At 37.1% G+C, this 11,230-nt stretch overlaps 1 pseudogene; it reads right to left on the bottom strand.

The window, feature by feature from the left end:
• Nucleotides 1-9,952: 9,952 nt before the first annotated feature.
• LOC102840168 lies at nucleotides 9,953-10,967 on the bottom strand (annotated as a pseudogene).
• Nucleotides 10,968-11,230: the final 263 nt, after the last annotated feature.

The raw sequence follows: 11,230 nt of genomic DNA, 5'->3' as shown, positions 1-11,230 counted from the left end.
AATCCCACCAGCAATGCAAGAGTGTCCCAGTCTCTCCACATCCCCGCCAGCATTTACTGTCCTCTACTTTTTGGATATTTGCTATTATTGCTGGTATGAGATGATATCTCATTGTTGTTTTGATTTGCGTCTCTCTAATAACTAGTTCTGGTGTGGCACTGTGGGTTAATGCTCCAGACTGAAAAGCCATTTGAACTGCAAGGTCAGCGGTTCAAGATCACCAGATGCTAGTTGGAAACCCTATACAGGGTTGCTATGGGTTGGAACTGACTCGACGACACTTAACAACAACAACAATGACTAGTGATTTTGAACATGTCTTCATATGTTTGTTGGTTGCCTGGATCTCCTCCTTGATGAAGTGTCTGTTCATGTCCTGGGCCTATTTTTTAATTGGGTTATTTGTGTTTTTCTTGTAGAGGTGTTGTAGTTTCCTATATGTTGTAGAAATGAGTCCCTTGTCTGATGTGTAATTGCAAAAGATGTTTTTCCCATTCTGTGGGTTCCCTTTTTGCTCTTCTGGTGAAGCCTTTTGATGCACATAAGTTTTTAATTTTTAGTATGTCCCAATCATCTATTTTGTCTACTTTCATTTGGGTAGTTTTCAAAATGATTGGTAGTCTGTGTATTCCCTGAATTATTGCCTTCACATTTGTCCCTATTTTTTCATTGATAGCCTTCAAAATTCTGGGATTCACATTCAGGTCTTAAATTCATGTTGAGTTGGTTTTTGTATAAGGCATGAGGTGAAGGTCTTATTTCAATCCTTTGCATATCGCTTTCCAATTCTGCCAGTACCATCTGTTAAAAAGACTATCACTTCCCCATGTGATATATTTTGGTTGTTGTCAAAAAATCAGTTGGCTGTATGTGGAGGGGTTAAGTTCTGGATTCTCTATTCTGTTTCATTGATCGATGTATTTTTCATTGGACCAGTACCAACCTGTTTTGACCACTGTAGCCATGTAATAAATTTTGAAGTCGGAGATGAGAGGTTTCCAACCCTATTCTTCTCCTTAAGCAGTGCTTTGCTTATCCTGGGTCTCTTTCCTTTCCATATAAAGTTCATGATGGTTTTTTCCATCTCTTGGAAGATTGTTGTTGGAATCTGGATTGGGATTGTATTATATGTGTAAATTGCTTTGGGCAGTATTGACATTTTCACAATGCTAAGTCTTTCTATCCAGGAGCATGGTACATTCATCCATTTTTGTAAGTCTCTTTTGGTTTCTTGTAGTAGTGTTTTGTAGTTTTCTTTGTATAGGTCTTTTGTTTCTCTGGTTACATTTATTCTTAGATATTTAATCCTTTGAGTGGCTCTTGTAAATGGTATTGATTTCCTAAAGTGCTTTTCAGAGCTGTTGTTTATTGTATAGAGTAATCCAACTGATTTTTGTATGTTGATCTTATATCCTGCCACTTTGCTGAATCTTTCAATGAGGTCTAGTAGCTTTTTTACTGAGTCTTTTGGGTTTTCTACATATAGGATCATATCATCTGCAAATAGAGAGAGTTTTACTTCTTCTTTGCCAATTTGGATGCCTTTAATTTCCTTATCTTGTCATATAGCCCTTGCTAAGACTTCCAGCACAATATTGAATAGGAGTGGTGACAAAGGTCTTCTTTGTCTGGTTCCTGTTCGTAGAGGAAAGGTTTTCCATTTCTTTCCATTGAGAGTAATGTAGGCTGTTGGTTTTGTATATATGCTTTTAATTATGATGAGGAATTTCCCTTCAATTCCTTCTTTGTTGAGTTTTTTTTTATCAGGAATGGATGTGGGATATTATGAAATGGCTTTTCTGCATCAACCGATATGATCATGTGGTTATTTTCTTTTTTCTTATTTATATGGTGGATTACGCTGATCATTTTTCTAATGTTGAACTATCCTTGCATCCCTGATATGAATCCCACTTGATGATAATGTATTATCTTTTTGATATGCTGCTGGATTCTGTTGGCTAGGATTTTGTTAAGAATATTTGCATCTCTGTTCATGAGGGATATTGGTCTATAATTTTCTTTCTTAGTGATGTCCTTCCCTGGTTTTGGTATGAGGGTTATGCTTGCTTCATAAAATGTATTAGGATGTTTTCCATCCTCTTCTATATTCTGGAATAATTTGAGTAGAGTTGGTGACAGCTCTTCCCTGAATGTTTGGTAGAACTCACCAGTGAAGTCATCTGGGCCTGGACTTCTTTTGGTTGGGAGTTTTTGATGACCTGATCAATTTCTTCTTTTGTTATGGGTTTGTTCAGGTTTTCTACTTCAATGTGTGTAAGTTTAGGTAGGTCTTGTTTTTCTAAAAATGTATCCATGTCCTCTAAGATTGCAAATTTGTTGTAGTACAATTCTTCATAGTAGTCTGTTATTATCTGTTTATATTGATTTCATTAGGTTCCATTGTGATATCACCCATGTGGTTTCTAAACTTGTTATTTTTGTCTTCTTCTTGTTTTCTTTTGGTAGGTTTACCAATGGTCTGTCAATTCTCTTAATCATTTCAATGAACCATCTTCCTGTTCTGTTGATTCCTTCTATAGGTTTTCTATTTCATTTATTTCTGCTCTAATCTTTATTATTTCCTTTCTTTTGGTGGCTGTAGTTTCCCTCTGTTGTTCTGTTTCTCATTGTTGCAGATGCTGTGTTAATTTAGGTTCTTACTTCTTTTTGATGTGTGCATTTATTGCAATAAATTGTCCTCTTAGCACCACTTTTGTTGTGTCCCAAAGATTTTGGTATGTTGTGTTTTCATTCTCATTTATTTCTAGAAACTTTGTGAAGTCAGGTTTAATTTCTTCTACTACACAGTCACTTTTCAGCAGGATGTTATTCAGTTTCCATGTATTTGATTTTATTTCCTTGGCCTTCCTATTGTTGATTTCTAATATGATAGCATTGTGGTCTGAGAAGATGCATTGTAGTGTTTTGATATTTGTACATTTATGGAGATTTGTTTTGTGGCCTAAAACATGGTCTATTCTGGAGAATGTTCCACGTGCACTGTAAAAAATGTGTATTGTGCTCTTGTTGGGTTGAATGTTCTGTACACATCTATGGGGTCCAGTTGGCTGATTGTGTTGTTTAGTTCTTCTGTGTCTTTGTCAACTTTCTTTCTGGTTGTTCTATGCATTTTTGAAAGTGGTATATTAAAATCACCCACTATTATTGTAGATTCATCCATTTCTTTTTTCAAATCTATTAGCATTTGCTTTATATATTTTGGAGCTCTTTCATTGGGAACAAAGAACATTATGGTTACATCATCTTGTTCAATTGTCCTTTTAATAGTGAGTTAATGGTCTTTATCTTTTATGCTGGTTTTTGCCTTAAAGTTCATTTTATCAGAGATTAGTACTGCCATTCATGTTCGGTTTTTATTGCAATTTGCTTGGTGTATTTTTTTCTGTCCTTTAACTTTTAATCTTTTTTTGTCTCTGGGTGTGAGATGTGTCTCTTGCAGACAGCATATTAAAGGATCTTGTTTTCTTATCCATTCTGCCACCCTCCGTCTCTTAACTGGTGCATTTAATCCATTTACATTCAGTGTAATTATTCATGTTGTTGTTGTTGTGACTTGCCATCGAGTCAGTGTCGAACCATAGCGACCCTGCATATAGTTTTCGAGTGGCAGCTGGTGAGCTTGAACCACTGACCTTGAAGTTCAAACGCATTAAACCACAGCGCCACACCAGGAGTCCTTAGGTATGGATTAATTGCTGCAATTATGTGTGTATTTTTTGTGGTAGTGTTGCTTTCTTTGTTCAGTGTGTTTTCCTTTGCTTAGTTAATGCTTTTTGTGTTCTTTCTTATGAGATTCCTCATAGTTTTAATGTTTCCATGTTCTTCTTGGATTTTCCTTTTCTTGATATGTTGTGAAGTGTTCATTTTCATTGAGGTTACCTTATGATAGTCCATGAATTTTTCCCTCCATTTAGTGCAGTCTATTTTATCTGGTAATCTACCTTACATTCTCACCCTCTGGATCTCTGTCCTTACGTGTTTACCTTCTTTCACACTGTAATTGTTTTGATCATAGACTGACCTCCCAGATTCTCCAAGTTTGTTTTTATAGTTTTGTTCTGTTCTCAACTCTTCCTTCTGCTGATTTAGTAATGGGAGGTACTGCCACGTATGTCAGTCTCTGGTTGTTTTCTGTTCTTTTTTGTTCTTAGTCCACAGAACTCCCTTTAGGGTGTTTTGTAGCACAGGGTTGACTTAGGCAAAATCCCTTAGCTTCATTTTATCCTGGAATGTTTTGATTACACCATCGTATTTGATTGATAGCTTTGCTGGATGAAGTATTCTTAGTTGGCAGGGTTTTTCTTTCAGGATTTTATATATGTCTCCCCATTTCCTTCTTGCTTGCATGGTTTCTGCTGAGAGATCCAAGCTTAATCTGATTTGCTTGCCTTTGTGTGTAGCACTTCCCTTTTCCCTAGCTGCTTTCAGGAGTGTCTCCCTATCTTTGATTTTGGAGAGCTTGATTATGATATGTCTCAGTGATTTTCTTTTGACGTCTATCCTTCCTGGGGTTCATTGAGCTTCTTGAATGTTTATCTTTTCACTTTTCAGGATGTTAGAGAAATTTTCTTCCATCAGTTCTTTAACTATTTCCTCTTTGGACTTGTGTGATTCTTCCTGACAATTCTTATGTTATTCCTCTTCATGTTGTCCAACATGAATGTTAGACCTTCTTCATACTTTTTTAATCTTTTGTTCTGTTTGTGATTTTTCTTAGTGGTTCTGCCTTCCATCTCTTCTCTTCTACTCCTTTGCCCTTTCAGTGTATTGTCAATTTCTGATATTCCATTATTGATCATTTGGACCTCTTTCTATAGCTTTTAAATTGCTTTCAGTGCTGTATCTATCTTATTTGATTTTTCCTGTAGTGCTTTCCTGACTTCTTCGTTATTTTTCTCAACTCCATTGTAAAGTGTTTTGAAACATTTTATAATCATTTTTCTGATTTTCTTCTCAGGCATTTCTTTCTTCAATTCTAGTAGGGTTTGCTTTATATATATTGGAGCTTTTTCATTGGGAGTGTAGATATTTATTAAAGTTATATTATCTTGTTCAATTGACCCTTTAATCATGAGATAGTGTTCTTCTTTATCTCGTATGCTGGTTTTTGCCTTAAAGATTATTTCATCAGAGGTTAGTATTGTAACTCTTGCTTGTTCTTGATTGAAATTAACTTGCTATATTTTTTTCAATACTTTAACTTTTAGTCTGTTTTTGTCTTTTTGTGTAAGGTGTGTCTCTTGCAAGCAGCATATTGAGGGGTCTTGTTTTTAATCCGTTGAGTCACTCTCTGTTTCTCCACTGTGCATTTAATCAGTTGACACATCAATAGGCATGACTTAATTGCTGTCATTAAGTTTTTTTTTTGTTTTTGGGTTTTTTTTTGGTTTTGTTTTTATTTTTTTTGTTTGTTTGTTTGTTTTGTTTTGTTTTGTTTTTTTTGTGGTGCTGCTGCTTCCTTTGTTCTGCATGCCTTCCTGTGCTGAGTTCATGTTTTTAGTGTTCTTTCATTGCAGTTTCTTCTTAGTTTTAATGTTTCCATGTTCCTCTGGGATTCTTCATTTTCTTACATTCTATAAAGTATTAATTTTCTTTAAGATTATCCTATGATTTACTAAGTCTTCCCTCCATATGAGATTGTCTATTTTATCCTATAATCTACCTGACCTCATCACCTGAATCTCTGTCCCTATATTTTTCCCTTCTTTAACATTGTCATTATTTTACTCTTTGACTGATCTACCAGGTCTTCTGAATTCGTTATTTTAATTTTGTTCTATTCTGGACTGTTCTGTCGACTGGGTTCTGCGTAGTGTTGCCACCTGTGTCAGTCTCTGGTTGTTGTCTGTTCTTGTTGGTTTTTAGTCCATAGAACTTCCTTTAGGATGTTTTGATGGTCTGGATTGGCTTTGACAAAGTCTCTTAGTTTCTGTTTATCCTGGAATGTTTTGATTGCACCATCATAGTTTATTGACAGCATGCTGGGTAGACCTTCATTGTTTTTTGTGTGTGTTTTTTTCCTTTCTTTTAGGGTTTTATATATGTCTTCCTATTGCCTTATTGCCTGCTTGGTTTCTGCTGATAGATCAGAGCTTAATCTGATTTTCTTGCCTTTGTAAATAACACTTTTCTTTTTTATGGGTGCTTTTAGGATTCTCTCCTTTTCTTTGACTTTGGAGAGCTTGATTATGATATGTCTTGGTGATTTTATTTTGGGTACTATGCTTCCTGGGGTTTGTTCAGCTTCTTGAATACTTATCTTTTCATCCTTTAAGATGTTGGGGAAATTTTCTTCCAGAAGATCCTAAACTATCTCCTCTGTGGAGTGGTGTGATTCTTCCTGTTCCAAAATGCCAATAATTCTTAAGTTATTCTTCATGTTGTCCAACATGAATCTTATACTTTCTTAAGATTGCTTTTAATCCTTTTTTCTGCTTGCTCTTCTATCTTAGCAATTTTGAGAGATCTGTCTTCTAGCTTGCTGATTCTGACTTCTATCTCTTCAATTCTACTCCTTTGCCCTTTCACTCTATTGTCCATTTATGATATTTTTTAATTAATCATTTGGACCTCTTTTTCCAGGTTTTGAATTGTTTCCAATGTTATATCTGTCTTGTTTGATTGCTCCTGTAGCACTTTCCTGATTTCTTCCTTACCACTTTGCAAAGCATTTGAATGTGTCTCCATATAATTTTCCCGAATTCCTTCTCAGGCAGATCTAAAACCTACTCTTCTTCTAATAGGAATTCTATGCCTACCTCCACCTCATTTGTTTCAGTTAAACTTTTCTGTTTCTGGACATGTGCTGAGATTTTTTGTTGTTTTTTGGATAGATGTGTTTTCAATAGATAGATGTGTTTTCAAAGATTAAATGAATGCATATTACTGTATTATTAAGCTTACTGAGTGCCTCCTTGTGGATATGTTCTGAATGTAGGCTTCCATTTTCATGTCTCCTTTTACTCAACTGCAGGTAATCTTAGCAAGTGTTGGTAAGCTTAGCAAGTGTTGGCTATATATGTAATGTTTAGCAGCTGGTATTGGCTGCTGCTCAGATTGTGGGATGCTTTAGTTTGGCTGTATGGCCATGATCACTCTTTCTTCTTGGGTAATGTAGGGAAAGAATGCTCCCACCCCAAGGAAAAAAGTAGGATTAAAAAGGCAAAAATCAGAAACAAAAGTAAAAGAAAAAAAGCAGCAACAACAACAAAAACCATAGCAAATTAGTCCAATAGTCTATGCTGAGTAGGTCAATGTGCTTGCACAGTGGAAACCTTCAGGTATGAGTGGGGGTGTCCACTCATGCAGGAACCCACTCTAGTCACCACCATGGAGATGCACAGACAATGAGAAATGAGTAGAAGAAAGATTGTTCACACTTTTCTCTCTGATGTTTGGTTAGGTCTCTTCATATCCACAGTGTCCTCCCTTTAGTGTGCTTTTAACCCGTGTTGGGTTTACACACTGATCTTGTATATCATAGTTGGTGCCTTTTATGTTGGAGTTTTACAGGGTGCAAATACAGCTCAGCTATGGCCAGAACTGCTGTGCCTTGTTAGTTAAGGCTGGAATAAAAGCTTCCACCCAAGTAGGAGAGCCAATTTACAGGCTAAATCCCATAGTCTCACACAGGAACCCAGTCTAGTCACCACCATGGAGGTGCACAGATAGAGAACTAGAAATGAGTGAAAGAAAGATTGTTCACACTTTTCTATCTAATGTTTGGTTAGGTCTCCCTGTATCCACAGTATTCTGCTCCCTTTAGGAGTAAAAACTCCTGTGCAAGTAGGAGAGCCAATTTCTGGGCTAAATCCCACAGACAGACATCATAAGAACCTGCCAGAGGATTGACCTCTAGGCTTTCAGCTTTGCACTCTGGGAAAACTGCCTTGTGTGCGCAATGCTGGACTCTTTTGGGAGTATGCTCCAACCCACGTGAAGACACCCAGGCTGGGCAGGAAGATGTGACAGGGCACAGTACAGGAGTTTAAGGAAAAAATGAGAAAGAATAAAAAAATCACATCTGTTTTTCCATAAGTCACTGGATGGTTTTTGCTCCCTAGTTGCTGGTTGTGGCCCGGCCCTCTGACCTCCACCAAGACTGTGGATCAGAGTCAGAGACCCTATTGATTCAGAAATCTCTGTGTTCCTTTTTGCTCTTTCTATTTCTTCACCGGTAGGCCACCAAAACTGTTTTCCCTTACTTTATATTGAATTTAAAGCTACTGGATTGTTTCAGCAAAGCATTGTTTCTGGCTTTCCCACACTTCCACCCAGGAGACTTTCCTGAGTCCCTTCACTTCCTCCTCCCCCAAACCGGAAGTCCCCTAAATGCTCTTTTTGACATTGAACATGATGCCCTTTCTCTTCAATTTGTTATTGCCAGCATAATAAACCACATGATTGTCCAATTCAAAATGGCCAACACCAGTCCATTTCAGCTCACTAATGCCTAGGATATCCATCTTTATAGTTTCTATTTCGTTTCTGACAACTTTCAGTTTTCCTAGATTCATGCTTTATATGTTCCACCTTCTGATTAATGGATGTTTGCAGCCATTTTATTTTATTTTGAGCCATGCCAAATCAACAAATGATGGTCCCAAAACTTTGTTTCTCCCATGTCATTAAAATTGGATCCACTTTGAGGAAGAAGGTTTTTATCAGTCATATTTCTAATACCTTCCAACCTAAGGGTCTTATCATCTGATTTCTCTACTATTCATAAAGTTTTCACAGGCCAATACCTCAGAATCGAGCCACCTATTCTTTCTTCTTAGTCTATTCTTTCTTTATTTTCTTTTTTTTTTCTAGGACAAACAACATACTTATTATATTTATTAGATTAATAACATTTCTAGCAAAAAACAACTAACAAGTTCAATAAATGATTTTACATTGATACGTTTCCATTTTTATCCATTAGCCAAATTGAAAAAATACCATATTGATCAAAGGGATGAAGTAAAAAGCACCTTTTTCCTTGCTATGTATTAAACACAATGACTCTAAAACTCCAAGCAGATGTTAATTAATATGCAAAAATCCAACTGCATGACTCATTTTAATTAAGACTATGACATGGACTTGTGGTCTTACATTTTTTTAAGTACTCATCTATCAAAGTATTTTAAAATCATATGCTTTAACAATTGGGCAGGAAACTAAAAATACATTTGTGACTTACACTCCACAGTAAATACCTATGTATTTATGCTGACTTCCCATGTTACAGGGAACCTTTACCTACTCTAAGACATCTTGCGATAACTTACAAATGTGTCATCACTTTTTAGAAAACATTGTTTGGTACTTCAGTCAAGTGCTGAGGGGAATATATTCTACAATCTATGGATAGAATTTAAATTCCCAATACTCCCATACTCCACAATTATGAAATATGCGGAAGTCCAGATACCTCTTGGACCATCATCAACATTTCAGTGCTGATAAATGATACCTGAAAAAGAATATAGAAATAGCTGGATTCATACTCCTGAAGTCCCCTAAATTCATCTTTAGGTTTTATATTTACAGTATTATCCAGTAGAAATTAAAGGGAAAAGTTACACTATTCTTCAAAATATCTATTTCAGATTTCTGCAAAGCTGAACTGTTATCCGCTAAAATGACACTATGCTACTACATGTAGAGCTAATAGTAAAATACATCAACCCAAATCTTATCAAGGCAGCACATATATAAAAAGTATCAACATTAGTGGTTTGAATATAAAAATTCATTTTAAGTCAAAGTATGCAACAACACAGAAACAGATCTTCCCTTCACAGTCTGTTGCTTTACCAAATAATATTTTGAAAACACATTCCTTGGGTCATTATAAAGTTCTTAAAATACAAAAGAAATGAAATCTGTAGGAAAGTCTAGTAGACCAGATGCTGTTATCAGGACTTATATTGGTTATGATTCAGCACATTCCACACCATCCACCTCCACTCATACGGCCTTGTCCATGGTATCCCCCATTGCCACCGCTGCCTCCATCGCCACCGCCTCCATGACCATAACCACCCAAGCCATTAGGAACACCATATCCACCACTGTAATTGTTCCCCATTCCCATTCTTCCAACAAATCTGTAACCTTCCTGATTATCCATTGCATCTCTGCCTTAGCCTCCCATTCCAGAACCTCCCATTCCAGAGCTACCTCTAGGAGTAGAATTCAAGAAGAGTTCAATGTATCGATGTTGCATGTGATTTTTATCTTTAGACATGGTAGCTACTGCATCTTTGTGTGTCACAAACTTTACACCTGATTCTCCTGTTACGCTGCCATCAGCTCCAATATCAATGTGAACTCCTACTGGATTAGTGGTGAGAAAAATCAGCAATGTCGTTTTTAGTTGCACAAAAAGGCAACCCCTCATATGTACAAAATGACCACCATGAAAACCTGAATTTGCATCACAAGCTCCACCATAACCATGTCCTCCCATACCTCTTCCATCTCTCATTCTGTCATCAAAGCCATCGTTTCCATAGCCGTAATTATTATAGCCACCATAGGCATCAAAACCTCCATAACTTCCACGCCCAGCTCAAAATACATCCCTCTTCCTCCTATTGGTCTATAATATAGTCCCGGTTGATGTCCCAGAAATATTCATGGTGGGTCATAAAATCCTTAGATTTCACTCCAGCTACTTCTGAAGATCTCAATATACCTGTGCCCTATTCTTTCCTTGTGTTTCCCCAGGGCATTTTCTGCTATCTCCTTTGAAGCAAACTACAGGAAGGCCTGCCTCCCCTGTGCTTCTCCCCTGGTAGTTACATCGTCAATGTTATCCCATTTGGCAGGATTTCCAACCCTTGAAAGAATTGAGCTATTTCCTCTTTGCTGCAACAAAATCGCAGTCCACGAAGTCGTACTGTCCCATCACTAGCGTCATTTGGACCATTATGTTTCATAACCCAATCCATCTCGATACCATTTAAGTGCCCCTTTCACTTCAGATATCCTGTCGGGAGCTGGTAACGCTGGCTCCGGTACACTCGGGGTGCGGTCCTGAGGCTGGAGACATCACTCAATTTGCGTAGCGCTCCCCACAACGGACTTCCCAACTGTCTCCGGTGGTAGCAACCACTAAACACTTTCTTCTTAGCTATTCTTAATCTTGAAGTTCCTCTGAGATCTGTCCACCACGAGCACCCCATTGGCATTTGAAACATCAGTGGCATTGCTT

Source organism: Chrysochloris asiatica, unplaced genomic scaffold (assembly GCF_000296735.1).
Source record: "Chrysochloris asiatica unplaced genomic scaffold, ChrAsi1.0 scaffold00026, whole genome shotgun sequence".
In the NCBI taxonomy this organism is placed as follows: Eukaryota; Metazoa; Chordata; class Mammalia; order Afrosoricida; family Chrysochloridae; genus Chrysochloris; species Chrysochloris asiatica.
Note: the sequence above shows the minus strand (reverse complement) of the source record. Positions and strands in the feature narration are given on the sequence as shown.